The following is a 25,324-nucleotide window of genomic DNA, read 5'->3' on the forward strand; positions in this document are numbered from 1 at the left end:
TGTGCTTAATTTGCAATGACAAAATTGCATCGATGAAACGGTCGAATGTAAAGCGGCAGAAGTCGCAGAAGTCGCATTAATTGTGAGTATTACAACAACATTATTTAAAACAATAAATTCAGAGGCTTATTATACTCACATTTAGTTGAATTCAGTCTTAAAATATATTATATGGCTCTCACTGAAATAAATTTCCAAATATTTTGCTTTCATGGCTCTCTGAGTCAAAAAGGTTCCCGACCCCTGGTCTAGGGGTATGATTCTCGCTTAGGGTGTGAGAGGTCCCGGGTCCAAATCCCGGACGAGCCCAGAATATGTCTTTGGCTAATGTTGACTGTTTAAATAAGTGAGCCAAAAACAATGTTTCTTCCACAATTTAGCCACTGCCGTGCATATACCAGCATTGTAGCATTTTGGCAAAAATGTAGCTGGTTCATCTTCGCAGAACACCCAGCATTCTTTTATTGCCAAAAGACAAAAACTTAATTCACATGCCAAACAATGGTGAATTTCGTCAGGCAAACATCAAACGATGAGATGTCTTAATGGCTCGTTGGTCTAGGGGTATGATTCTAGCTTCGGGTGCGAGAGGTCCCGGGTCCAAATCCCGGACGAGCCCAGAATATGTCTTTGGCTGGTGTTAACTGTTAAATTAAGCGAGCCCAAAACTTTGTCCCTTATTAAAACAATGTTTCTTCCACAATTTAGCCAATGTCATGCCCGTACCGGTGTTGTATCGTTTGGGCTAAAATGTAGCTTCTTAGCAGATTACCAACCATTTTTTCTGTGCCAAGACACGCTGGCTTTATTCATATGCCTGACAATGGAGAATTTCGACAGGCAGATATCAAATAATGAGTCATTTTATTGGCTTGTTGGTCTAGGGGTATGATTCTTGCTTAGGGTGCGAGAGGTCCCGGGTCCAAATCCCGGACAAGCCCAGAATATGTCTTTGGCTAGTGTTGACTGTTAAATTAAGTGAGCCAAAAACCTTGTCCCTTAAAACAATGTTTCTTCCACAATTTAGCCACTGCCGTGCATATACCAGCATTGTAACGTTTTGGCAAAAATGTAGCTGGTTCATCTTCGCAGAACACCCAGCATTCTTTTATTGCCAAAAGACAAAAACTTAATTCACATGCCAAACAATGGTGAATTTCGTCAGGCAAACATCAAACGATGAGATGTCTTAATGGCTCGTTGGTCTAGGGGTATGATTCTCGCTTCGGGTGCGAGAGGTCCCGGGTCCAAATCCCGGACGAGCCCAGAATATGTCTTTGGCTGGTGTTAACTGTTAAATTAAGCGAGCCAAAAACTTTGTCCCTTAAAACAATGTTTCTTCCACAATTTAGCCAATGTCATGCCCGTACCGGTGTTGTATCGTTTGGGCTAAAATGTAGTTTCTTAGCAGATTACCAACCATTTTTTCTGTGCCAAGACACGCCGACTTTATTCATATGCCTGACAATGGAGAATTTCGTCAGGCAGATATCAAATAATGAGACATTTAATTGGCTCGTTGGTCTAGGGCAGGGGTTGGGAACCTATGGCTCGCGAGCCAGGTGTGGCTCTTTTGATGATTGCATCTGGCTCGCAGATTTCGGCTTTTCAGATAAAACATAAAATATTATCACTTGTTTTAATCCATCCATCGATTTTCCACTGCTCATGTCCTGTTCAGGGCTGCAGTTGGCTGCAGGAGCAATTGTCCATTATTTTTATTGGATGATAATAGCTGACGTTGGCCGTTGCTGGGTAAACAGGTAAACGCCCCCTTTTGACTCAGTGTTCTCGGTCGTTAGCTCAAAGCTAACCCTTCGACGAAGAAGATGGCGAAAAGAAAAAAGGATGAGGAGTATCGTACATTTCAGGACAAATGGACTGAAGAATTTGCCTTTGTGGAGAGAGCAGGTTCTGCGGTGTGCTTAATTTGCAATGACAAAATTGCATCGATGAAACGGTCGAATGTAAAGCGGCAGAAGTCGCAGAAGTCGCATTAATTGTGAGTATTACAACAACATTATTTAAAACAATAAATTCAGAGGCTTATTATACTCACATTTAGTTGAATTCAGTCTTAAAATATATTATATGGCTCTCACTGAAATAAATTTCCAAATATTTTGCTTTCATGGCTCTCTGAGTCAAAAAGGTTCCCGACCCCTGGTCTAGGGGTATGATTCTCGCTTAGGGTGCGAGAGGTCCCGGGTCCAAATACCGGACAAGCCCAGAATATGTCTTTGGCTGGTGTTGACTGTTAAATTAAGTGAGCCAAAAACCTTGTCCCTTAAAACAATGTTTCTTCCACAATTTAGCCACTGCCGTGCATATACCAGCATTGTAACGTTTTGGCAAAAATGTAGCTGGTTCATCTTCGCAGAACACCCAGCATTCTTTTATTGCCAAAAGACAAAAACTTAACTCACATGCCAAACAATGGTGAATTTCGTCAGGCAAACATCAAACGATGAGATGTCTTAATGGCTCGTTGGTCTAGGGGTATGATTCTCGCTTTGGGTGCGAGAGGTCCCGGGTCCAAATCCCGGACGAGCCCAGAATATGTCTTTGGCTAATGTTGACTGTTAAATTAAGTGAGCCAAAAACCTTGTCCCTTAAAACAATGTTTCTTCCACAATTTAGCCACTGCCGTGCATATACCAGCATTGTAACGTTTTGGCAAAAATGTAGCTGGTTCATCTTCGCAGAACACCCAGCATTCTTTTATTGCCAAAAGACAAAAACTTAATTCACATGCCAAACAATGGTGAATTTCGTCAGGCAAACATCAAACGATGAGATGTCTTAATGGCTCGTTGGTCTAGGGGTATGATTCTCGCTTTGGGTGCGAGAGGTCCCGGGTCCAAATCCCGGACGAGCCCAGAATATGTCTTTGGCTAATGTTGACTGTTTAAATAAGTGAGCCTAAAACAATGTTTCTTCCACAATTTAGCCACTGCCGTGCATATACCAGCATTGTAGCGTTTTGGCAAAAATGTAGCTGGTTCATCTTCTTAGCAGAACACCCAGCATTCTTTTATTGCTAAAAGATAACAACTTAATTCACATGCCTAACAAAGGTGAATTTCGTCAGGCAAACATCAAACGATGAGATGTTTTAATGGCTCGTTGGTCTAGGGGTATGATTCTCGCTTCGGGTGCGAGAGGTCCCGGGTCCAAATCCCGGACGAGCCCAGAATATGTCTTTGGCTGGTGTTAACTGTTAAATTAAGCGAGCCAAAAACTTTGTCCCTTAAAACAATGTTTCTTCCACAATTTAGCCACTGCCGTGCATATACCAGCATTGTAACGTTTTGGCAAAAATGTAGTTGGTTCATCTTCGCAGAACACCCAGCATTCTTTTATTGCCAAAAGACAAAAACTTAATTCACATGCCAAACAATGGTGAATTTCGTCAGGCAAACATCAAACGATGAGATGTCTTAATGGCTCGTTGGTCTAGGGGTATGATTCTCGCTTTGGGTGCGAGAGGTCCCGTGTCCAAATCCCGGACGAGCCCAGAATATGTCTTTGGCTAGTGTTGACTGTTAAATTAAGCAAGCCAAAAACTTTGTCCCTTAAAACAATGTTTCTTCCACAATTTAGCCAATGTCATGCCCGTACCGGTGTTGTATCGTTTGGGCTAAAATGTAGTTTCTTAGCAGATTACCAAACATTTTTTCTGTGCCAAGACACGCCGACTTTATTCATATGCCTGACAATGGAGAATTTCGTCAGGCAGATATCAAATAATGAGACATTTAATTGGGTCGTTGGTCTAGGTGTATGATTCTCGCTTAGGGTGCGAGAGGTCCCGGGTCCAAATCCCGGACAAGCCCAGAATATGTCTTTGGCTAGTGTTGACTGTTAAATTAAGTGAGCCAAAAACCTTGTCCCTTAAAACAATGTTTCTTCCACAATTTAGCCACTGCCGTGCATATACCAGCATTGTAGCGTTTTGGCAAAAATGTAGCTGGTTCATCTTCTTAGCAGAACACCCAGCATTCTTTTATTGCTAAAAGATAACAACTTAATTCACATGCCTAACAAAGGTGAATTTCGTCAGGCAAACATCAAACGATGAGATGTTTTAATGGCTCGTTGGTCTAGGGGTATGATTCTCGCTTCGGGTGCGAGAGGTCCCGGGTCCAAATCCCGGACGAGCCCAGAATATGTCTTTGGCTGGTGTTAACTGTTAAATTAAGCGAGCCAAAAACTTTGTCCCTTAAAACAATGTTTCTTCCACAATTTAGCCAATGTCATGCCCGTACCGGTGTTGTATCGTTTGGGCTAAAATGTAGTTTCTTAGCAGATTACCAACCATTTTTTCTGTGCCAAGACACGCCGGCTTTATTCATATGCCTGCCAATGGAGAATTTCGACAGGCAGATATCAAATAATGAGTCATTTTATTGGCTTGTTGGTCTAGGTGTATGATTCTCGCTTAGGGTGCGAGAGGTCCCGGGTCCAAATCCCGGACAAGCCCAGAATATGTCTTTGGCTAGTGTTGACTGTTAAATTAAGTGAGCCAAAAACCTTGTCCCTTAAAACAATGTTTCTTCCACAATTTAGCCACTGCCGTGCATATACCAGCATTGTAACGTTTTGGCAAAAATGTAGCTGGTTCATCTTCGCAGAACACCCAGCATTCTTTTATTGCCAAAAGACAAAAACTTAATTCACATGCCAAACAATGGTGAATTTCGTCAGGCAAACATCAAACGATGAGATGTCTTAATGGCTCGTTGGTCTAGGGGTATGATTCTCGCTTTGGGTGCGAGAGGTCCCGTGTCCAAATCCCGGATGAGCCCAGAATATGTCTTTGGCTGGTGTTAACTGTTAAATTAAGCGAGCCAAAAACTTTGTCCCTTAAAACAATGTTTCTTCCACAATTTAGCCAATGTCATGCCCGTACCGGTGTTGTATCGTTTGGGCTAAAATGTAGCTTCTTAGCAGATTACCAAACATTTTTTCTGTGCCAAGACACGCCGGCTTTATTCATATGCCTGCCAATGGAGAATTTCGACAGGCAGATATCAAATAATGAGACATTTAATTGGCTTGTTGGTCTAGGGGTATGATTCTCGCTTAGGGTGCGAGAGGTCCCGGGTCCAAATCCCGGACGAGCCCAGAATATGTCTTTGGCTAATGTTGACTGTTTAAATAAGTGAGCCAAAAACAATGTTTCTTCCACAATTTAGCCACTGCCGTGCATATACCAGCATTGTAGCATTTTGGCAAAAATGTAGCTGGTTCATCTTCACAGAACACCCAGCATTCTTTTATTGCCAAAAGACAAAAACTTAATTCACATGCCAAACAATGGTGAATTTCGTCAGGCAAACATCAAACGATGAGATGTCTTAATGGCTCGTTGGTCTAGGGGTATGATTCTCGCTTTGGGTGCGAGAGGTCCCGTGTCCAAATCCCGGATGAGCCCAGAATATGTCTTTGGCTGGTGTTAACTGTTAAATTAAGCGAGCCAAAAACTTTGTCCCTTAAAACAATGTTTCTTCCACAATTTAGCCAATGTCATGCCCGTACCGGTGTTGTATCGTTTGGGCTAAAATGTAGCTTCTTAGCAGATTACCAAACATTTTTTCTGTGCCAAGACACGCCGGCTTTATTCATATGCCTGCCAATGGAGAATTTCGACAGGCAGATATCAAATAATGAGACATTTAATTGGCTTGTTGGTCTAGGGGTATGATTCTCGCTTAGGGTGCGAGAGGTCCCGGGTCCAAATCCCGGACGAGCCCAGAATATGTCTTTGGCTAATGTTGACTGTTTAAATAAGTGAGCCAAAAACAATGTTTCTTCCACAATTTAGCCACTGCCGTGCATATACCAGCATTGTAGCATTTTGGCAAAAATGTAGCTGGTTCATCTTCACAGAACACCCAGCATTCTTTTATTGCCAAAAGACAAAAACTTAATTCACATGCCAAACAATGGTGAATTTCGTCAGGCAAACATCAAACGATGAGATGTCTTAATGGCTCGTTGGTCTAGGGGTATGATTCTCGCTTCGGGTGCGAGAGGTCCCGTGTCCAAATCCCGGACGAGCCCAGAATATGTCTTTGGCTGGTGTTAACTGTTAAATTAAGCGAGCCAAAAACTTTGTCCCTTAAAACAATGTTTCTTCCACAATTTAGCCAATGTCATGCCCGTACCGGTGTTGTATCGTTTGGGCTAAAATGTAGCTTCTTAGCAGATTACCAAACATTTTTTCTGTGCCAAGACACGCCGGCTTTATTCATATGCCTGCCAATGGAGAATTTCGACAGGCAGATATCAAATAATGAGACATTTAATTGGCTTGTTGGTCTAGGGGTATGATTCTCGCTTAGGGTGCGAGAGGTCCCGGGTCCAAATCCCGGACGAGCCCAGAATATGTCTTTGGCTAATGTTGACTGTTTAAATAAGTGAGCCAAAAACAATGTTTCTTCCACAATTTAGCCACTGCCGTGCATATACCAGCATTGTAGCATTTTGGCAAAAATGTAGCTGGTTCATCTTCACAGAACACCCAGCATTCTTTTATTGCCAAAAGACAAAAACTTAATTCACATGCCAAACAATGGTGAATTTCGTCAGGCAAACATCAAACGATGAGATGTTTTAATGGCTCGTTGGTCTAGGGGTATGATTCTCGCTTCGGGTGCGAGAGGTCCCGGGTCCAAATCCCGGACGAGCCCAGAATATGTCTTTGGCTGGTGTTAACTGTTAAATTAAGCGAGCCAAGAACTTTGTCCCTTAAAACAATGTTTCTTCCACAATTTAGCCAATGTCATGCCCGTACCGGTGTTGTATCGTTTGGGCTAAAATGTAGCTTCTTAGCAGATTACCAAACATTTTTTCTGTGCCAAGACACGCCGGCTTTATTCATATGCCTGCCAATGGAGAATTTCGACAGGCAGATATCAAATAATGAAACATTTAATTGGCTTGTTGGTCTAGGGGTATGATTCTCGCTTAGGGTGCGAGAGGTCCCGGGTCCAAATCCCGGACGAGCCCAGAATATGTCTTTGGCTAATGTTGACTGTTTAAATAAGTGAGCCTAAAACAATGTTTCTTCCACAATTTAGCCACTGACGTGCAAATACCAGCATTGTAGCGTTTTGGCAAAAATGTAGCTGGTTCATCTTCTTAGCAGAACACCCAGCATTCTTTTATTGCCAAAAGATAACAACTTAATTGACATGCCTTACAAAGGTGAATTTCGTCAGGCAAACATCAAACGATGAGATGTTTTAATGGCTCGTTGGTCTAGGGGTATGATTCTCGCTTCGGGTGCGAGAGGTCCCGGGTCCAAATCCCGGACGAGCCCAGAATATGTCTTTGGCTGGTGTTAACTGTTAAATTAAGCGAGCCAAAAACTTTGTCCCTTAAAACAATGTTTCTTCCACAATTTAGCCAGTCATGCCCGTACCGGTGTTGTATCGTTTGGGCTAAAATGTAGTTTCTTAGCAGATTACCAACCATTTTTTTCTGTGCCAAGACACGCCGACTTTATTCATATGCCTGACAATGGAGAATTTCGTCAGGCAGATATCAAATAATGAGACATTTAATTGGCTCGTTGGTCTAGGGGTATGATTCTCGCTTAGGGTGCGAGAGGTCCAGGGTCCAAATGCGGACGAGCCCAGAATATGTCTTTGGCTAATGTTGACTGTTTAAATAAGTGAGCCTAAAACAATGTTTCTTCCACAATTTAGCCACTGACGTGCATATACCAGCATTGTAGCGTTTTGGCAAAAATGTAGCTGGTTCATCTTCTTAGCAGAACACCCAGCATTCTTTTATTGCCAAAAGATAACAACTTAATTGACATGCCTAACAAAGGTGAATTTCGTCAGGCAAACATCAAACGATGAGATGTTTTAATGGCTCGTTGGTCTAGGGGTATGATTCTCGCTTCGGGTGCGAGAGGTCCCGGGTCCAAATCCCGGACGAGCCCAGAATATGTCTTTGGCTGGTGTTAACTGTTAAATTAAGCGAGCCAAAAACTTTGTCCCTTAAAACAATGTTTCTTCCACAATTTAGCCAATGTCATGCCCGTACCGGTGTTGTATCGTTTGGGCTAAAATGTAGTTTCTTAGCAGATTACCAACCATTTTTTCTGTGCCAAGACACGCCGACTTTATTCATATGCCTGACAATGGAGAATTTCGTCAGGCAGATATCAAATAATGAGACATTTAATTGGCTCGTTGGACTAGGGGTATGATTCTCGCTTAGGGTGCGAGAGGTCCCGGGTCCAAATCCCGGACGAGCCCAGAATATGTCTTTGGCTAATGTTGACTGTTTAAATAAGTGAGCCTAAAACAATGTTTCTTCCACAATTTAGCCACTGACGTGCATATACCAGCATTGTAGCGTTTTGGCAAAAATGTAGCTGGTTCATTTTCTTAGCAGAACACCCAGCATTCTTTTATTGCCAAAAGATAACAACTTAATTGACATGACTAACAAAGGTGAATTTCGTCAGGCAAACATCAAACGATGAGATGTTTTAATGGCTCGTTGGTCTAGGGGTATGATTCTCGCTTCGGGTGCGAGAGGTCCCGGGTCCAAATCCCGGACGAGCCCAGAATATGTCTTTGGCTGGTGTTAACTGTTAAATTAAGCGAGCCAAAAACTTTGTCCCTTAAAACAATGTTTCTTCCACAATTTAGCCAATGTCATGCCTGTACCGGTGTTGTATCGTTTGGGCTAAAATGTAGTTTCTTAGCAGATTACCAACCATTTTTTCTGTGCCAAGACACGCCGACTTTATTCATATGCCTGACAATAGAGAATTTCGTCAGGCAGATATCAAATAATGAGACATTTAATTGGCTCGTTGGTCTAGGGCAGGGGTTGGGAACCTATGGCTCGCGAGCCAGGTGTGGCTCTTTTGATGATTGCATCTGGCTCGCAGATTTCGGCTTTTCAGATAAAACATAAAATATTATCACTTGTTTTAATCCATCCATCGATTTTCCACTGCTCATGTCCTGTTCAGGGCTGCAGTTGGCTGCAGGAGCAATTGTCCATTATTTTTATTGGATGATAATAGCTGACGTTGGCCGTTGCTGGGTAAACAGGTAAACGCCCCCTTTTGACTCAGTGTTCTCGGTCGTTAGCTCAAAGCTAACCCTTCGACGAAGAAGATGGCGAAAAGAAAAAAGGATGAGGAGTATCGTACATTTCAGGACGAATGGACTGAAGAATTTGCCTTTGTGGAGAGAGCAGGTTCTGCGGTGTGCTTAATTTGCAATGACAAAATTGCATCGATGAAACGGTCGAATGTAAAGCGGCAGAAGTCGCAGAAGTCGCATTAATTGTGAGTATTACAACAACATTATTTAAAACAATAAATTCAGAGGCTTATTATACTCACATTTAGTTGAATTCAGTCTTAAAATATATTATATGGCTCTCACTGAAATAAATTTCCAAATATTTTGCTTTCATGGCTCTCTGAGTCAAAAAGGTTCCCGACCCCTGGTCTAGGGGTATGATTCTCGCTTAGGGTGTGAGAGGTCCCGGGTCCAAATCCCGGACGAGCCCAGAATATGTCTTTGGCTAATGTTGACTGTTTAAATAAGTGAGCCAAAAACAATGTTTCTTCCACAATTTAGCCACTGCCGTGCATATACCAGCATTGTAGCATTTTGGCAAAAATGTAGCTGGTTCATCTTCGCAGAACACCCAGCATTCTTTTATTGCCAAAAGACAAAAACTTAATTCACATGCCAAACAATGGTGAATTTCGTCAGGCAAACATCAAACGATGAGATGTCTTAATGGCTCGTTGGTCTAGGGGTATGATTCTAGCTTCGGGTGCGAGAGGTCCCGGGTCCAAATCCCGGACGAGCCCAGAATATGTCTTTGGCTGGTGTTAACTGTTAAATTAAGCGAGCCCAAAACTTTGTCCCTTATTAAAACAATGTTTCTTCCACAATTTAGCCAATGTCATGCCCGTACCGGTGTTGTATCGTTTGGGCTAAAATGTAGCTTCTTAGCAGATTACCAACCATTTTTTCTGTGCCAAGACACGCTGGCTTTATTCATATGCCTGACAATGGAGAATTTCGACAGGCAGATATCAAATAATGAGTCATTTTATTGGCTTGTTGGTCTAGGGGTATGATTCTCGCTTAGGGTGCGAGAGGTCCCGGGTCCAAATCCCGGACAAGCCCAGAATATGTCTTTGGCTAGTGTTGACTGTTAAATTAAGTGAGCCAAAAACCTTGTCCCTTAAAACAATGTTTCTTCCACAATTTAGCCACTGCCGTGCATATACCAGCATTGTAACGTTTTGGCAAAAATGTAGCTGGTTCATCTTCGCAGAACACCCAGCATTCTTTTATTGCCAAAAGACAAAAACTTAATTCACATGCCAAACAATGGTGAATTTCGTCAGGCAAACATCAAACGATGAGATGTCTTAATGGCTCGTTGGTCTAGGGGTATGATTCTCGCTTCGGGTGCGAGAGGTCCCGGGTCCAAATCCCGGACGAGCCCAGAATATGTCTTTGGCTGGTGTTAACTGTTAAATTAAGCGAGCCAAAAACTTTGTCCCTTAAAACAATGTTTCTTCCACAATTTAGCCAATGTCATGCCCGTACCGGTGTTGTATCGTTTGGGCTAAAATGTAGTGTCTTAGCAGATTACCAACCATTTTTTCTGTGCCAAGACACGCCGACTTTATTCATATGCCTGACAATGGAGAATTTCGTCAGGCAGATATCAAATAATGAGACATTTAATTGGCTCGTTGGTCTAGGGCAGGGGTTGGGAACCTATGGCTCGCGAGCCAGGTGTGGCTCTTTTGATGATTGCATCTGGCTCGCAGATTTCGACTTTTCAGATAAAACATAAAATATTATCACTTGTTTTAATCCATCCATCGATTTTCCACTGCTCATGTCCTGTTCAGGGCTGCAGTTGGCTGCAGGAGCAATTGTCCATTATTTTTATTGGATGATAATAGCTGACGTTGGCCGTTGCTGGGTAAACAGGTAAACGCCCCCTTTTGACTCAGTGTTCTCGGTCGTTAGCTCAAAGCTAACCCTTCGACGAAGAAGATGGCGAAAAGAAAAAAGGATGAGGAGTATCGTACATTTCAGGACAAATGGACTGAAGAATTTGCCTTTGTGGAGAGAGCAGGTTCTGCGGTGTGCTTAATTTGCAATGACAAAATTGCATCGATGAAACGGTCGAATGTAAAGCGGCAGAAGTCGCAGAAGTCGCATTAATTGTGAGTATTACAACAACATTATTTAAAACAATAAATTCAGAGGCTTATTATACTCACATTTAGTTGAATTCAGTCTTAAAATATATTATATGGCTCTCACTGAAATAAATTTCCAAATATTTTGCTTTCATGGCTCTCTGAGTCAAAAAGGTTCCCGACCCCTGGTCTAGGGGTATGATTCTCGCTTAGGGTGCGAGAGGTCCCGGGTCCAAATACCGGACAAGCCCAGAATATGTCTTTGGCTGGTGTTGACTGTTAAATTAAGTGAGCCAAAAACCTTGTCCCTTAAAACAATGTTTCTTCCACAATTTAGCCACTGCCGTGCATATACCAGCATTGTAATGTTTTGGCAAAAATGTAGCTGGTTCATCTTCGCAGAACACCCAGCATTCTTTTATTGCCAAAAGACAAAAACTTAACTCACATGCCAAACAATGGTGAATTTCGTCAGGCAAACATCAAACGATGAGATGTCTTAATGGCTCGTTGGTCTAGGGGTATGATTCTCGCTTTGGGTGCGAGAGGTCCCGGGTCCAAATCCCGGACGAGCCCAGAATATGTCTTTGGCTAATGTTGACTGTTAAATTAAGTGAGCCAAAAACCTTGTCCCTTAAAACAATGTTTCTTCCACAATTTAGCCACTGCCGTGCATATACCAGCATTGTAACGTTTTGGCAAAAATGTAGCTGGTTCATCTTCGCAGAACACCCAGCATTCTTTTATTGCCAAAAGACAAAAACTTAATTCACATGCCAAACAATGGTGAATTTCGTCAGGCAAACATCAAACGATGAGATGTCTTAATGGCTCGTTGGTCTAGGGGTATGATTCTCGCTTTGGGTGCGAGAGGTCTCGGGTCCAAATCCCGGACGAGCCCAGAATATGTCTTTGGCTAATGTTGACTGTTTAAATAAGTGAGCCTAAAACAATGTTTCTTCCACAATTTAGCCACTGCCGTGCATATACCAGCATTGTAGCGTTTTGGCAAAAATGTAGCTGGTTCATCTTCTTAGCAGAACACCCAGCATTCTTTTATTGCTAAAAGATAACAACTTAATTCACATGCCTAACAAAGGTGAATTTCGTCAGGCAAACATCAAACGATGAGATGTTTTAATGGCTCGTTGGTCTAGGGGTATGATTCTCGCTTCGGGTGCGAGAGGTCCCGGGTCCAAATCCCGGACGAGCCCAGAATATGTCTTTGGCTGGTGTTAACTGTTAAATTAAGCGAGCCAAAAACTTTGTCCCTTAAAACAATGTTTCTTCCACAATTTAGCCACTGCCGTGCATATACCAGCATTGTAACGTTTTGGCAAAAATGTAGTTGGTTCATCTTCGCAGAACACCCAGCATTCTTTTATTGCCAAAAGACAAAAACTTAATTCACATGCCAAACAATGGTGAATTTCGTCAGGCAAACATCAAACGATGAGATGTCTTAATGGCTCGTTGGTCTAGGGGTATGATTCTCGCTTTGGGTGCGAGAGGTCCTGTGTCCAAATCCCGGACGAGCCCAGAATATGTCTTTGGCTAGTGTTGACTGTTAAATTAAGCAAGCCAAAAACTTTGTCCCTTAAAACAATGTTTCTTCCACAATTTAGCCAATGTCATGCCCGTACCGGTGTTGTATCGTTTGGTCTAAAATGTAGTTTCTTAGCAGATTACCAACCATTTTTTCTGTGCCAAGACACGCCGACTTTATTCATATGCCTGACAATGGAGAATTTCGTCAGGCAGATATCAAATAATGAGACATTTAATTGGGTCGTTGGTCTAGGTGTATGATTCTCGCTTAGGGTGCGAGAGGTCCTGGGTCCAAATCCCGGACAAGCCCAGAATATGTCTTTGGCTAGTGTTGACTGTTAAATTAAGTGAGCCAAAAACCTTGTCCCTTAAAACAATGTTTCTTCCACAATTTAGCCACTGCCGTGCATATACCAGCATTGTAACGTTTTGGCAAAAATGTAGTTGGTTCATCTTCACAGAACACCCAGCATTCTTTTATTGCCAAAAGACAAAAACTTAATTCACATGCCAAACAATGGTGAATTTCGTCAGGCAAACATCAAACGATGAGATGTCTTAATGGCTCGTTGGTCTAGGGGTATGATTCTCGCTTTGGGTGCGAGAGGTCCCGTGTCCAAATCCCGGACGAGCCCAGAATATGTCTTTGGCTAGTGTTGACTGTTAAATTAAGCAAGCCAAAAACTTTGTCCCTTAAAACAATGTTTCTTCCACAATTTAGCCAATGTCATGCCCGTACCGGTGTTGTATCGTTTCGGCTAAAATGTAGTTTCTTAGCAGATTACCAACTATTTTTTCTGTGCCAAGACACGCCGACTTTATTCATATGCCTGACAATGGAGAATTTCGTCAGGCAGATATCAAATAATGAGACATTTAATTGGGTCGTTGGTCTAGGTGTATGATTCTCGCTTAGGGTGCGAGAGGTCCCGGTTCCAAATCCCGGACAAGCCCAGAATATGTCTTTGGCTAGTGTTGACTGTTAAATTAAGTGAGCCAAAAACCTTGTCCCTTAAAACAATGTTTCTTCCACAATTTAGCCACTGCCGTGCATATACCAGCATTGTAACGTTTTGGCAAAAATGTAGTTGGTTCATCTTCGCAGAACACCCAGCATTCTTTTATTGCCAAAAGACAAAAACTTAATTCACATGCCAAACAATGGTGAATTTCGTCAGGCAAACATCAAACGATGAGATGTCTTAATGGCTCGTTGGTCTAGGGGTATGATTCTCGCTTTGGGTGCGAGAGGTCCCGTGTCCAAATCCCGGACGAGCCCAGAATATGTCTTTGGCTAGTGTTGACTGTTAAATTAAGCAAGCCAAAAACTTTGTCCCTTAAAACAATGTTTCTTCCACAATTTAGCCAATGTCATGCCCGTACCGGTGTTGTATCGTTTGGGCTAAAATGTAGTTTCTTAGCAGATTACCAACTATTTTTTCTGTGCCAAGACACGCCGACTTTATTCATATGCCTGACAATGGAGAATTTCGTAAGGCAGATATCAAATAATGAGACATTTAATTGGCTTGTTGGTCTAGGGGTATGATTCTCGCTTAGGGTGTGAGAGGTCCAGTGTCCAAATCCCGGACGAGCCCAGAATATGTCTTTGGCTAGTGTTGACTGTTAAATTAAGCAAGCCAAAAACTTTGTCCCTTAAAACAATGTTTCTTCCACAATTTAGCCAATGTCATGCCCGTACCGGTGTTGTATCGTTTGGGCTAAAATGTAGTTTCTTAGCAGATTACCAACTATTTTTTCTGTGCCAAGACACGCCGACTTTATTCATATGCCTGACAATGGAGAATTTCGTCAGGCAGATATCAAATAATGAGACATTTAATTGGCTTGTTGGTCTAGGGGTATGATTCTCGCTTTGGGTGCGAGAGGTCCAGTGTCCAAATCCCGGACGAGCCCAGAATATGTCTTTGGCTAGTGTTGACTGTTAAATTAAGCAAGCCAAAAACTTTGTCCCTTAAAACAATGTTTCTTCCACAATTTAGCCAATGTCATGCCCGTACCGGTGTTGTATCGTTTGGGCTAAAATGTAGTTTCTTAGCAGATTACCAACTATTTTTTCTGTGCCAAGACACGCCGACTTTATTCATATGCCTGACAATGGAGAATTTCGTCAGGCAGATATCAAATAATGAGACATTTAATTGGCTTGTTGGTCTAGGGGTATGATTCTCGATTAGGGTGCGAGAGGTCCAGTGTCCAAATCCCGGACGAGCCCAGAATATGTCTTTGGCTAGTGTTGACTGTTAAATTAAGCAAGCCAAAAACTTTGTCCCTTAAAACAATGTTTCTTCCACAATTTAGCCAATGTCATGCCCGTACCGGTGTTGTATCGTTTGGGCTAAAATGTAGTTTCTTAGCAGATTACCAACTATTTTTTCTGTGCCAAGACACGCCGACTTTATTCATATGCCTGACAATGGAGAATTTCGTCAGGCAGATATCAAATAATGAGACATTTAATTGGCTTGTTGGTCTAGAGGCATGATTCGAGCTTTGGGTGCGAGAGGTCCAGGGTCCAAATCCCGGACGAGCCCAGAATATGTCTTTGGCTAATGTTGACTGTTTAAATAAGTGAGCCAAAAACAATGTTTCTTCCACAATTTAGCCACTGCCGTGCATATACCAGCATTGTAGCGTTTTGGCAAAAATGTAGCTGGTTCATCTTCGCAGAACACCCAGCATTCTTTTATTGCCAAAAGACAAAAACTTAATTCACATGCCAAACAATGGTGAATTTCATCAGGCAAACATCAAACGATGAGATGTCTTAATGGCTCGTTGGTCTAGGGGTATGATTCTCGCTTTGGGTGCGAGAGGTCCCGGGTCCAAATCCCGGACGAGCCCAGAATATGTCTTTGGCTAATGTTGACTGTTTAAATAAGCAAGCCAAAAACGTTGTCCCTTATTAAAACAATGTTTCTTCCACAATTTAGCCAATGTCATGACCGTACCGGTGTTGTATCGTTTGGGCTAAAATGTAGCGTCTTAGCAGATTACCAACCATTTTTTCTGTGCCAAGACACGCCGGCTTTATTTATATGCCTGACAATGGAGAATTTCGACAGGCAGATATCAAATAATGAGTCATTTTATTGGCTTGTTGGTCTAGGGGTATGATTCTCGCTTAGGGTGCGAGAGGTCCAGTGTCCAAATCCCGGACGAGCCCAGAATATGTCTTTGGCTAGTGTTGACTGTTAAATTAAGTGAGCCAAAAACCTTGTCCCTTAAAACAATGTTTCTTCCACAATTTAGCCACTGCCGTGCATATACCAGCATTGTAGCGTTTTGGCAAAAATGTAGCTGGTTCATCTTCGCAGAACACCCAGCATTCTTTCATTGCCAAAAGACAAAAACTTAATTCACATGCCAAACAATGGTGAATTTCGTCAGGCAGACATTTAACGATGAGATGTCTTAATGGCTCGTTGGTCTAGGGGTATGATTCTCGCTTCGGGTGCGAGAGGTCCTGTGTCCAAATCCCGGACGAGCCCAGAATATGTCTTTGGCTAGTGTTGACTGTTAAATTAAGTGAGCCAAAAACCTTGTCCCTTAAAACAATGTTTCTTCCACAATTTAGCCACTGCCGTGCATATACCAGCATTGTAGCGTTTTGGCAAAAATGTAGCTGGTTCATCTTCGCAGAACACCCAGCATTCTTTCATTGCCAAAAGACAAAAACTTAATTCACATGCCAAACAATGGTGAATTTCGTCAGGCAGACATTTAACGATGAGATGTCTTAATGGCTCGTTGGTCTAGGGGTATGATTCTCGCTTAGGGTGCGAGAGATCCCGGACGAGCCCAGAATATGTCTTTGGCTAATGTTGACTGTTTAAATAAGTGAGCCAAAAACAATGTTTCTTCCACAATTTAGCCACTGCCGTGCATATACCAGCATTGTAGCGTTTTGGCAAAAATGTAGCTGGTTCATCTTCGCAGAACACCCAGCATTCTTTCATTGCCAAAAGACAAAAACTTAATTCACATGCCAAACAATGGTGAATTTCGTCAGGCAGACGTTTAACGATGAGATGTCTTAATGGCTCGTTGGTCTAGGGGTATGATTCTCGCTTCGGGTGCGAGAGGTCCTGTGTCCAAATCCCGGACGAGCCCAGAATATGTCTTTGGCTAGTGTTGACTGTTAAATTAAGGAAGCCAAAAACTTTGTCCCTGAAAACAATGTTTCTTCCACAATTTAGCCAATGTCATGCCCGTACCGGTGTTGTATCGTTTGGGCTAAAATGTAGTTTCTTAGCAGATTACCAACCATTTTTTCTGTGCCAAGACACGCCGACTTTATTCATATGCCTGACAATGGAGAATTTCGTCAGGCAGATATCAAATAATGAGACATTTAATTGGCTCGTTGGTCTAGGGGTATGATTCTCGCTTAGGGTGCGAGAGGTCCCGGGTCCAAATCCCGGACAAGCCCAAAATATGTCTTTGGCTAATGTTGACTGTTTAAATAAGTGAGCCTAAAACAATGTTTCTTCCACAATTTAGCCACTGCCGTGCATATACCAGCATTGTAGCGTTTTGGCAAAAATGTAGCTGGTTCATCTTCTTAGCAGAACACCCAGCATTCTTTTATTGCTAAAAGATAACAACTTAATTCACATACCTAACAAAGGTGAATTTCGTCAGGCAAACATCAAATGATGAGTTGTTTTAATGGCTCGTTGGTCTAGGGGTATGATTCTCGCTTCGGGTGCGAGAGGTCCCGGGTCCAAATCCCGGATGAGCCCAGAATATGTCCTTGGCTAGTGTTGACTGTTAAATTAAGCGAGCCAAAAACTTTGTACCTTAAAACAATGTTTCTATCACAATTTAGCCAATGTCATGCATATACCAGCATTGTAGCGTTTTGGCAAAAATGTAGCTGGTTCATCTTCGCAGAACACCCAGCATTCTTTCATTGCCAAAAGACAAAAACTTAATTCACATGCCAAACAATGGTGAATTTCGTCAGGCAAACATCAAACGATGAGATGTCTTAATAGCTTGTTGGTCTAGGGGTATGATTCTCGCTTCGGGTGCGAGAGGTCCAGTGTCCAAATCCTGGACGAGCCCAGAATATGTCTTTGGCTAGTGTTGACTGTTAAATTAAGCAAGCCAAAAACGTTGTCCCTTAAAACAATGTTTCTTCCACAATTTAGCCAATGTCATGCCCGTACCGGTGTTGTATCGTTTGGGCTAAAATGTAGTTTCTTAGCAGATTACCAACCATTTTTTCTGTGCCAAGACACGCCGACTTTATTCATATGCCTGACAATGGAGAATTTCGTCAGGCAGATATCAAATAATGAGACATTTAATTGGCTCGTTGGTCTAGGGGTATGATTCTCGCTTAGGGTGCGAGAGGTCCCGGGTCCAAATCCCGGACGAGCCCAGAATATGTCTTTGGCTAATGTTGACTGTTTAAATAAGTGAGCCAAAAACAATGTTTCTTCCACAATTTAGCCACTGCCGTGCATATACCAGCATTGTAGCGTTTTGGCAAAAATGTAGCTGGTTCATCTTCGCAGAACACCCAGCATTCTTTCATTGCCAAAAGACAAAAACTTAATTCACATGCCAAACAATGGTGAATTTCGTCAGGCAGACATTTAACGATGAGATGTCTTAATGGCTCGTTGGTCTAGGGGTATGATTCTCGCTTCGGGTGCGAGAGGTCCAGTGTCCAAATCCCGGACGAGCCCAGAATATGTCTTTGGCTAGTGTTGACTGTTAAATTAAGGAAGCCAAAAACTTTGTCCCTGAAAACAATGTTTCTTCCACAATTTAGCCAATGTCATGCCCGTACCGGTGTTGTATCGTTTGGGCTAAAATGTAGTTTCTTAGCAGATTACCAACCATTTTTTCTGTGCCAAGACACGCCGACTTTATTCATATGCCTGACAATGGAGAATTTCGTCAGGCAGATATCAAATAATGAGACATTTAATTGGCTCGTTGGTCTAGGGGTATGATTCTCGCTTAGGGTGCGAGAGGTCCCGGGTCCAAATCCCGGACGAGCCCAGAATATGTCTTTGGCTAATGTTGACTGTTTAAATAAGTGAGCCAAAAACAATGTTTCTTCCACAATTTAGCCACTGCCGTGCATATACCAGCATTGTAGCGTTTTGGCAAAAATGTAGCTGGTTCATCTTCGCAGAACACCCAGCATTCTTTCATTGCCAAAAGACAAAAACTTAATTCACATGCCAAACAATGGTGAATTTCGTCAGGCAGACATTTAACGATGAGATGTCTTAATGGCTCGTTGGTCTAGGGGTATGATTCTCGCTTCGGGTGCGAGAGGTCCCGTGTCCAAATCCCGGACGAGCCCAGAATATGTCTTTGGCTAGTGTTGACTGTTAAATTAAGGAAGCCAAAAACTTTGTCCCTGAAAACAATGTTTCTTCCACAATTTAGCCAATGTCATGCCCGTACCGGTGTTGTATCGTTTGGGCTAAAATGTAGTTTCTTAGCAGATTACCAACCATTTTTTCTGTGCCAAGACACGCCGACTTTATTCATATGCCTGACAATGGAGAATTTCGTCAGGCAGATATCAAATAATGAGACATTTAATTGGCTTGTTGGTCTAGGGGTATGATTCTCGCTTAGGGTGCGAGAGGTCCCGCGTCCAAATCCCGGACGACCCCAGAATATGTCTTTGGCTAATGTTGACTGTTTAAATAAGTGAGCTAAAAACAATGTTTCTTCCACAATTTAGCCACTGCCGTGCATATACCAGCATTGTAACGTTTTGGCAAAAATGTAGCTGGTTCATCTTCGCAGAACACCCAGCATTCTTTTATTGCCAAAAGACAAAAACTTAATTCACATGCCAAACAATGGTGAATTTCGTCAGGCAAACATCAAACGATGAGATGTCTTAATGGCTCGTTGGTCTAGGGGTATGATTCTCGCTTTGGGTGCGAGAGGTCCCGGGTCCAAATCCCGGACGAGCCCAGAATATGTCTTTGGCTAATGTTGACTGTTTAAATAAGTGAGCCAAAAACAATGTTTCTTCCACAATTTAGCCACTGCCGTGCATATACCAGCATTGTAGCATTTTGGCAAAAATGTAGCTGGTTCATCTTCGCAGAACACCCAGCATTCTTTTATTGCCAAAAGACAAAAACTTAATTCACATGCCAAACAATGGTGAATTTCGTCAGGCAGACATTTAACGATGAGATGTCTTAATGGCTCGTTGGTCTAGGGGTATGATTCTCGCTTCGGGTGCGAGAGGTCCCGGGTCCAAATCCCGGACGAGCCCAGAATATGTCTTTGGCTGGTGTTAACTGTTAAATTAAGCGAGCCAAAAACTTTGTCCCTTAAAACAATGTTTCTTCCACAATTTAGCCAATGTCATGCCCGTACCGGTGTTGTATCGTTTGGGCTAAAATGTAGTTTCTTAGCAGATTAACAACCATTTTTTCTGTGCCAAGACACGCCGACTTTATTCATATGCCTGACAATGGAGAATTTCGTCAGGCAGATATTAAATAATGAGACATTTAATTGGGTCGTTGGTCTAGGGGTATGATTCTTGCTTAGGGTGCGAGAGGTCCCGGGTCCAAATCCCGGAAGAGCCCAGAATATGTCTTTGGCTAATGTTGACTGTTTAAATAAGTGAGCCTAAAACAATGTTTCTTTCACAATTTAGCCACTGCCGTGCATATACCAGCATTGTAGCGTTTTGGCAAAAATGTAGCTGGTTCATCTTCTTCGCAGAACACCCAGGATTCTTTTATTGCCAAAAGACAAAGACTTAATTCACATGCCTAACAATGGTGAATTTCGTCAGGCAAACATCAAACGATGAGATGTCTTAATGGCTCGTTGGTCTAGGGGTATGATTCTCGCTTAGGGTGCGAGAGGTCCCGGGTCCAAATCCCGGACAAGCCCAGAATATGTCTTTGGCTAGTGTTGACTGTTAAATTAAGTGAGCCAAAAACCTTGTCCATTAAAACAATTTAGCCACTGCCGTGCATATACCAGCATTGTAGCATTTTGGCAAAAATGTAGCTGGTTCATCTTCGCAGAACACCCAGCATTCTTTTATTGCCAAAAGACAAAAACTTAATTCACATGCCAAACAATGGTGAATTTCGTCAGGCAAACATCAAACGATGAGATGTCTTAATGGCTCGTTGGTCTAGGGGTATGATTCTCGCTTCGGGTGCGAGAGGTCCCGGGTCCAAATCCCGGACGAGCCCAGAATATGTCTTTGGCTGGTGTTAACTGTTAAATTAAGCGAGCCAAAAACTTTGTCCCTTATTAAAACAATGTTTCTTCCACAATTTAGCCAATGTCATGCCTGTACCGGTGTTGTATCATTTGGGCTAAAATGTAGTTTCTTAGCAGATTACCAACCATTTTTTCTGTGCCAAGACACGCCGGCTTCATTCATATGCCTGACAATGGAGAATTTCGACAGGTAGATATCAAATAATGAGTCATTTTATTGGCTTGTTGGTCTAGGGGTATGATTCTCGCTTTGGGTGCGAGAGGTCCCGGGTCTAAATCCCGGACGAGCCCAGAATATGTCTTTGGCTAATGTTGACTGTTTAAATAAGTGAGCCTAAAACAATGTTTCTTCCACAATTTAGCCACTGACGTGCAAATACCAGCATTGTAGCGTTTTGGCAAAAATGTAGCTGGTTCATCTTCTTAGCAGAACACCCAGCATTCTTTTATTGCCAAAAGATAACAACTTAATTGACATGCCTTACAAAGGTGAATTTCGTCAGACAAACATCAAACGATGAGATGTCTTAATGGCTCGTTGGTCTAGGGGTATGATTCTAGCTTCGGGTGCGAGAGGTCCCGGGTCCAAATCCCGGACGAGCCCAGAATATGTCTTTGGCTGGTGTTAACTGTTAAATTAAGCGAGCCCAAAACTTTGTCCCTTATTAAAACAATGTTTCTTCCACAATTTAGCCAATGTCATGCCCGTACCGGTGTTGTATCGTTTGGGCTAAAATGTAGCTTCTTAGCAGATTACCAACCATTTTTTCTGTGCCAAGACACGCCGGCTTTATTCATATGCCTGACAATGGAGAATTTCGACAGGCAGATATCAAATAATGAGTCATTTTATTGGCTTGTTGGTCTAGGGGTATGATTCTCGCTTAGGGTGCGAGAGGTCCCGGGTCCAAATCCCGGACAAGCCCAGAATATGTCTTTGGCTAGTGTTGACTGTTAAATTAAGTGAGCCAAAAACCTTGTCCCTTAAAACAATGTTTCTTCCACAATTTAGCCACTGCCGTGCATATACCAGCATTGTAACGTTTTGGCAAAAATGTAGCTGGTTCATCTTCGCAGAACACCCAGCATTCTTTTATTGCCAAAAGACAAAAACTTAATTCACATGCCAAACAATGGTGAATTTCGTCAGGCAAACATCAAACGATGAGATGTCTTAATGGCTCGTTGGTCTAGGGGTATGATTCTCGCTTTGGGTGCGAGAGGTCCCGGGTCCAAATCCCGGACGAGCCCAGAATATGTCTTTGGCTAATGTTGACTGTTTAAATAAGTGAGCCTAAAACAATGTTTCTTCCACAATTTAGCCACTGCCGTGCATATACCAGCATTGTAGCGTTTTGGCAAAAATGTAGCTGGTTCATCTTCTTAGCAGAACACCCAGCATTCTTTTATTGCTAAAAGATAACAACTTAATTCACATGCCTAACAAAGGTGAATTTCGTCAGGCAAACATCAAACGATGAGATGTTTTAATGGCTCGTTGGTCTAGGGGTATGATTCTCGCTTCGGGTGCGAGAGGTCCCGGGTCCAAATCCCGGACGAGCCCAGAATATGTCTTTGGCTGGTGTTAACTGTTAAATTAAGCGAGCCAAAAACTTTGTCCCCTAAAACAATGTTTCTTCCACAATTTAGCCAATGTCATGCCCGTACCGGTGTTGTATCGTTTGGGCTAAAATGTAGTTTCTTAGCAGATTACCAACCATTTTTTCTGTGCGAAGACACGCCGACTTTATTCATATGCCTGACAATGGAGAATTTCGTCAGGCAGATATCAAATAATGAGACATTTAATTGGGTCGTTGGTCTAGGTGTATGATTCTCGCTTAGGGTGCGAGAGGTCCCGGGTCCAAATCCCGGACAAGCCCAGAATATGTCTTTGGCTAGTGTTGACTGTTAAATTAAGTGAGCCAAAAACCTTGTCCCTTAAAACAATGTTTCTTCCACAATTTAGCCACTGCCGTGCATATACCAGCATTGTAACGTTTTGGCAAAAATGTAGTTGGTTCATCTTCGCAGAACACCCAGCATTCTTTTATTGCCAAAAGACAAAAACTTAATTCACATGCCAAACAATGGTGAATTTCGTCAGGCAAACATCAAACGATGAGATGTCTTAATGGCTCGTTGGTCTAGGGGTATGATTCTCGCTTTGGGTGCGAGAGGTCCCGTGTCCAAATCCCGGACGAGCCCAGAATATGTCTTTGGCTAGTGTTGACTGTTAAATTAAGCAAGCCAAAAACTTTGTCCCTTAAAACAATGTTTCTTCCACAATTTAGCCAATGTCATGCCCGTACCGGTGTTGTATCGTTTGGGCTAAAATGTAGTTTCTTAGCAGATTACCAACTATTTTTTCTGTGCCAAGACACGCCGACTTTATTCATATGCCTGACAATGGAGAATTTCGTCAGGCAGATATCAAATAATGAGACATTTAATTGGGTCGTTGGTCTAGGTGTATGATTCTCGCTTAGGGTGCGAGAGGTCCCGGGTCCAAATCCCGGACAAGCCCAGAATATGTCTTTGGCTAGTGTTGACTGTTAAATTAAGTGAGCCAAAAACCTTGTCCCTTAAAACAATGTTTCTTCCACAATTTAGCCACTGCCGTGCATATACCAGCATTGTAACGTTTTGGCAAAAATGTAGTTGGTTCATCTTCGCAGAACACCCAGCATTCTTTTATTGCCAAAAGACAAAAACTTAATTCACATGCCAAACAATGGTGAATTTCGTCAGGCAAACATCAAACGATGAGATGTCTTAATGGCTCGTTGGTCTAGGGGTATGATTCTCGCTTTGGGTGCGAGAGGTCCCGTGTCCAAATCCCGGACGAGCCCAGAATATGTCTTTGGCTAGTGTTGACTGTTAAATTAAGCAAGCCAAAAACTTTGTCCCTTAAAACAATGTTTCTTCCACAATTTAGCCAATGTCGTGCATATACCAGCATTGTAGCGTTTTGACAAAAATGTAGCTGGTTCATCTTCTTCGCAGAACACCCAGCATTATTTTATTGCCAAAAGACAAAGACTTAATTCACATGCCTAACAATGGTGAATTTCGTCAGGCAAACATCAAACGATGAGATGTTTTAATGGCTCGTTGGTCTAGGGGTATGATTCTCGCTTAGGGTGCGAGAGGTCCTGGGTCCAAATCCAGGACGAGCCCAGAATATGTAATTGGCTAGTGTTGACTGTTAAATTAAGCGAGCCAAAAACTTTGTCCCTTAAAACATTGTTTCTTCCACAATTTAGCCAATGTCGTGCATATACCAGCATTGTAGCGTTTTGACAAAAATGTAGCTGGTTCATCTTCTTAGCAGAACACCCAGCATTCTTTTATTGCCAAAAGACAAAGACTTAATTCACATGCCTAACAATGGTGAATTTTGTCAGGCAAACATCAAACGATGAGATGTTTTAATGGCTCGTTGGTCTAGGGGTATGATTCTCGCTTCGGGTGCGAGAGGTCCCGGGTCCAAATCCCGGACGAGCCCAGAATATGTAATTGGCTAGTGTTGACTGTTAAATTAAGCGAGCCAAAAACTTTGTCCCTTAAAACAATGTTTCTTCCACAATTTAGCCACTGCCGTGCATATACCAGCATTGTAGCGTTTTGGCAAAAATGTAGCTGGTTCATCTTCTTAGCAGAACACCCAGCATTCTTTTATTGCCAAAAGACAACAACTTAATTCACATGCCTAACAAAGGTGAATTTCGTCAGGCAAACATCAAACGATGATATGTTTTAATGGCTCGTTGGTCTAGGGGTATGATTCTCGCTTTGGGTGTGAGAGGTGCCGGGTCCAAATCCCGGACGAGCCCAGAATATGTCTTTGGCTAATGTTGACTGTTTAAATAAGCGAGCCAAAAACTTTGTCCCTTAAAACAATGTTTCTTCCACAATTTAGCCAATGTCGTGCATATACCAGCATTGTAGCGTTTTGACAAAAATGTAGCTGGTTCATCTTCTTCGCAGAACACCCAGCATTCTTTTATTGGCAAAAGACAAAGACTTAATTCACTTGCCTAACAGAGGTGAATTTCGTCAGGCAAACATCAAACGATGATATGTTTTAATGGCTCGTTGGTCTAGGGGTATGATTCTCGCTTAGGGTGCGAGAGGTCCCGGGTCCAAATCCCGGACGAGCCCAGAATATGTAATTGGCTATTGTTGACTGTTAAACTAAGCGAGCCAAAAACTTTGTCCCTTAAAACATTGTTTCTTCCACAATTTAGCCAATGTCGTGCATATACCAGCATTGTAGCGTTTTGACAAAAA

General features: G+C 42.4%; 31 non-coding genes across 31 annotated transcripts; all 31 read left to right on the top strand.

Annotated features, from left to right (window-relative positions):
• The first annotated feature begins 869 nt into the window (after positions 1 to 869).
• On the top strand, positions 870 to 941 carry trnap-agg (transfer RNA proline (anticodon AGG)). The gene has a single exon. It is a non-coding gene; the product is annotated as a tRNA-Pro (tRNA).
• Positions 942 to 1,194: 253 nt separating this feature from the next.
• trnap-cgg (transfer RNA proline (anticodon CGG)) lies at positions 1,195 to 1,266 on the top strand. Its single transcript has one exon. It is a non-coding gene; the product is annotated as a tRNA-Pro (tRNA).
• Positions 1,267 to 2,482: 1,216 nt separating this feature from the next.
• Positions 2,483 to 2,554, top strand: trnap-ugg (transfer RNA proline (anticodon UGG)). Its single transcript has one exon. It is a non-coding gene; the product is annotated as a tRNA-Pro (tRNA).
• A 253-nt stretch (positions 2,555 to 2,807) lies between these two features.
• trnap-ugg (transfer RNA proline (anticodon UGG)) lies at positions 2,808 to 2,879 on the top strand. The gene has a single exon. It is a non-coding gene; the product is annotated as a tRNA-Pro (tRNA).
• Positions 2,880 to 3,120: 241 nt separating this feature from the next.
• Positions 3,121 to 3,192, top strand: trnap-cgg (transfer RNA proline (anticodon CGG)). Its single transcript has one exon. It is a non-coding gene; the product is annotated as a tRNA-Pro (tRNA).
• A 900-nt stretch (positions 3,193 to 4,092) lies between these two features.
• Positions 4,093 to 4,164, top strand: trnap-cgg (transfer RNA proline (anticodon CGG)). The gene has a single exon. It is a non-coding gene; the product is annotated as a tRNA-Pro (tRNA).
• Positions 4,165 to 5,055: 891 nt separating this feature from the next.
• On the top strand, positions 5,056 to 5,127 carry trnap-agg (transfer RNA proline (anticodon AGG)). Its single transcript has one exon. It is a non-coding gene; the product is annotated as a tRNA-Pro (tRNA).
• A 557-nt stretch (positions 5,128 to 5,684) lies between these two features.
• On the top strand, positions 5,685 to 5,756 carry trnap-agg (transfer RNA proline (anticodon AGG)). The gene has a single exon. It is a non-coding gene; the product is annotated as a tRNA-Pro (tRNA).
• Positions 5,757 to 6,313: 557 nt separating this feature from the next.
• trnap-agg (transfer RNA proline (anticodon AGG)) lies at positions 6,314 to 6,385 on the top strand. The gene has a single exon. It is a non-coding gene; the product is annotated as a tRNA-Pro (tRNA).
• A 238-nt stretch (positions 6,386 to 6,623) lies between these two features.
• trnap-cgg (transfer RNA proline (anticodon CGG)) lies at positions 6,624 to 6,695 on the top strand. Its single transcript has one exon. It is a non-coding gene; the product is annotated as a tRNA-Pro (tRNA).
• Positions 6,696 to 6,942: 247 nt separating this feature from the next.
• Positions 6,943 to 7,014, top strand: trnap-agg (transfer RNA proline (anticodon AGG)). The gene has a single exon. It is a non-coding gene; the product is annotated as a tRNA-Pro (tRNA).
• Positions 7,015 to 7,255: 241 nt separating this feature from the next.
• On the top strand, positions 7,256 to 7,327 carry trnap-cgg (transfer RNA proline (anticodon CGG)). Its single transcript has one exon. It is a non-coding gene; the product is annotated as a tRNA-Pro (tRNA).
• A 558-nt stretch (positions 7,328 to 7,885) lies between these two features.
• trnap-cgg (transfer RNA proline (anticodon CGG)) lies at positions 7,886 to 7,957 on the top strand. Its single transcript has one exon. It is a non-coding gene; the product is annotated as a tRNA-Pro (tRNA).
• A 560-nt stretch (positions 7,958 to 8,517) lies between these two features.
• trnap-cgg (transfer RNA proline (anticodon CGG)) lies at positions 8,518 to 8,589 on the top strand. The gene has a single exon. It is a non-coding gene; the product is annotated as a tRNA-Pro (tRNA).
• Positions 8,590 to 10,112: 1,523 nt separating this feature from the next.
• On the top strand, positions 10,113 to 10,184 carry trnap-agg (transfer RNA proline (anticodon AGG)). The gene has a single exon. It is a non-coding gene; the product is annotated as a tRNA-Pro (tRNA).
• Positions 10,185 to 10,437: 253 nt separating this feature from the next.
• On the top strand, positions 10,438 to 10,509 carry trnap-cgg (transfer RNA proline (anticodon CGG)). The gene has a single exon. It is a non-coding gene; the product is annotated as a tRNA-Pro (tRNA).
• A 1,216-nt stretch (positions 10,510 to 11,725) lies between these two features.
• trnap-ugg (transfer RNA proline (anticodon UGG)) lies at positions 11,726 to 11,797 on the top strand. Its single transcript has one exon. It is a non-coding gene; the product is annotated as a tRNA-Pro (tRNA).
• A 253-nt stretch (positions 11,798 to 12,050) lies between these two features.
• On the top strand, positions 12,051 to 12,122 carry trnap-ugg (transfer RNA proline (anticodon UGG)). The gene has a single exon. It is a non-coding gene; the product is annotated as a tRNA-Pro (tRNA).
• Positions 12,123 to 12,363: 241 nt separating this feature from the next.
• Positions 12,364 to 12,435, top strand: trnap-cgg (transfer RNA proline (anticodon CGG)). Its single transcript has one exon. It is a non-coding gene; the product is annotated as a tRNA-Pro (tRNA).
• A 3,127-nt stretch (positions 12,436 to 15,562) lies between these two features.
• trnap-ugg (transfer RNA proline (anticodon UGG)) lies at positions 15,563 to 15,634 on the top strand. Its single transcript has one exon. It is a non-coding gene; the product is annotated as a tRNA-Pro (tRNA).
• A 1,829-nt stretch (positions 15,635 to 17,463) lies between these two features.
• On the top strand, positions 17,464 to 17,535 carry trnap-cgg (transfer RNA proline (anticodon CGG)). Its single transcript has one exon. It is a non-coding gene; the product is annotated as a tRNA-Pro (tRNA).
• Positions 17,536 to 18,107: 572 nt separating this feature from the next.
• On the top strand, positions 18,108 to 18,179 carry trnap-agg (transfer RNA proline (anticodon AGG)). The gene has a single exon. It is a non-coding gene; the product is annotated as a tRNA-Pro (tRNA).
• Positions 18,180 to 18,736: 557 nt separating this feature from the next.
• Positions 18,737 to 18,808, top strand: trnap-agg (transfer RNA proline (anticodon AGG)). Its single transcript has one exon. It is a non-coding gene; the product is annotated as a tRNA-Pro (tRNA).
• Positions 18,809 to 19,675: 867 nt separating this feature from the next.
• Positions 19,676 to 19,747, top strand: trnap-ugg (transfer RNA proline (anticodon UGG)). Its single transcript has one exon. It is a non-coding gene; the product is annotated as a tRNA-Pro (tRNA).
• Positions 19,748 to 19,985: 238 nt separating this feature from the next.
• trnap-cgg (transfer RNA proline (anticodon CGG)) lies at positions 19,986 to 20,057 on the top strand. Its single transcript has one exon. It is a non-coding gene; the product is annotated as a tRNA-Pro (tRNA).
• Positions 20,058 to 20,928: 871 nt separating this feature from the next.
• trnap-cgg (transfer RNA proline (anticodon CGG)) lies at positions 20,929 to 21,000 on the top strand. Its single transcript has one exon. It is a non-coding gene; the product is annotated as a tRNA-Pro (tRNA).
• Positions 21,001 to 21,885: 885 nt separating this feature from the next.
• Positions 21,886 to 21,957, top strand: trnap-agg (transfer RNA proline (anticodon AGG)). The gene has a single exon. It is a non-coding gene; the product is annotated as a tRNA-Pro (tRNA).
• Positions 21,958 to 22,210: 253 nt separating this feature from the next.
• On the top strand, positions 22,211 to 22,282 carry trnap-ugg (transfer RNA proline (anticodon UGG)). Its single transcript has one exon. It is a non-coding gene; the product is annotated as a tRNA-Pro (tRNA).
• A 241-nt stretch (positions 22,283 to 22,523) lies between these two features.
• Positions 22,524 to 22,595, top strand: trnap-cgg (transfer RNA proline (anticodon CGG)). Its single transcript has one exon. It is a non-coding gene; the product is annotated as a tRNA-Pro (tRNA).
• Positions 22,596 to 24,467: 1,872 nt separating this feature from the next.
• Positions 24,468 to 24,539, top strand: trnap-cgg (transfer RNA proline (anticodon CGG)). Its single transcript has one exon. It is a non-coding gene; the product is annotated as a tRNA-Pro (tRNA).
• Positions 24,540 to 25,123: 584 nt separating this feature from the next.
• trnap-agg (transfer RNA proline (anticodon AGG)) lies at positions 25,124 to 25,195 on the top strand. The gene has a single exon. It is a non-coding gene; the product is annotated as a tRNA-Pro (tRNA).
• The last annotated feature ends 129 nt before the right edge of the window (positions 25,196 to 25,324 follow it).

The sequence above is a fragment of the Anarhichas minor genome, unplaced genomic scaffold (genome assembly GCF_050575085.1).
Source record: "Anarhichas minor isolate MPS153535 unplaced genomic scaffold, ASM5057508v1 ptg000025l, whole genome shotgun sequence".
In the NCBI taxonomy this organism is placed as follows: Eukaryota; Metazoa; Chordata; class Actinopteri; order Perciformes; family Anarhichadidae; genus Anarhichas; species Anarhichas minor.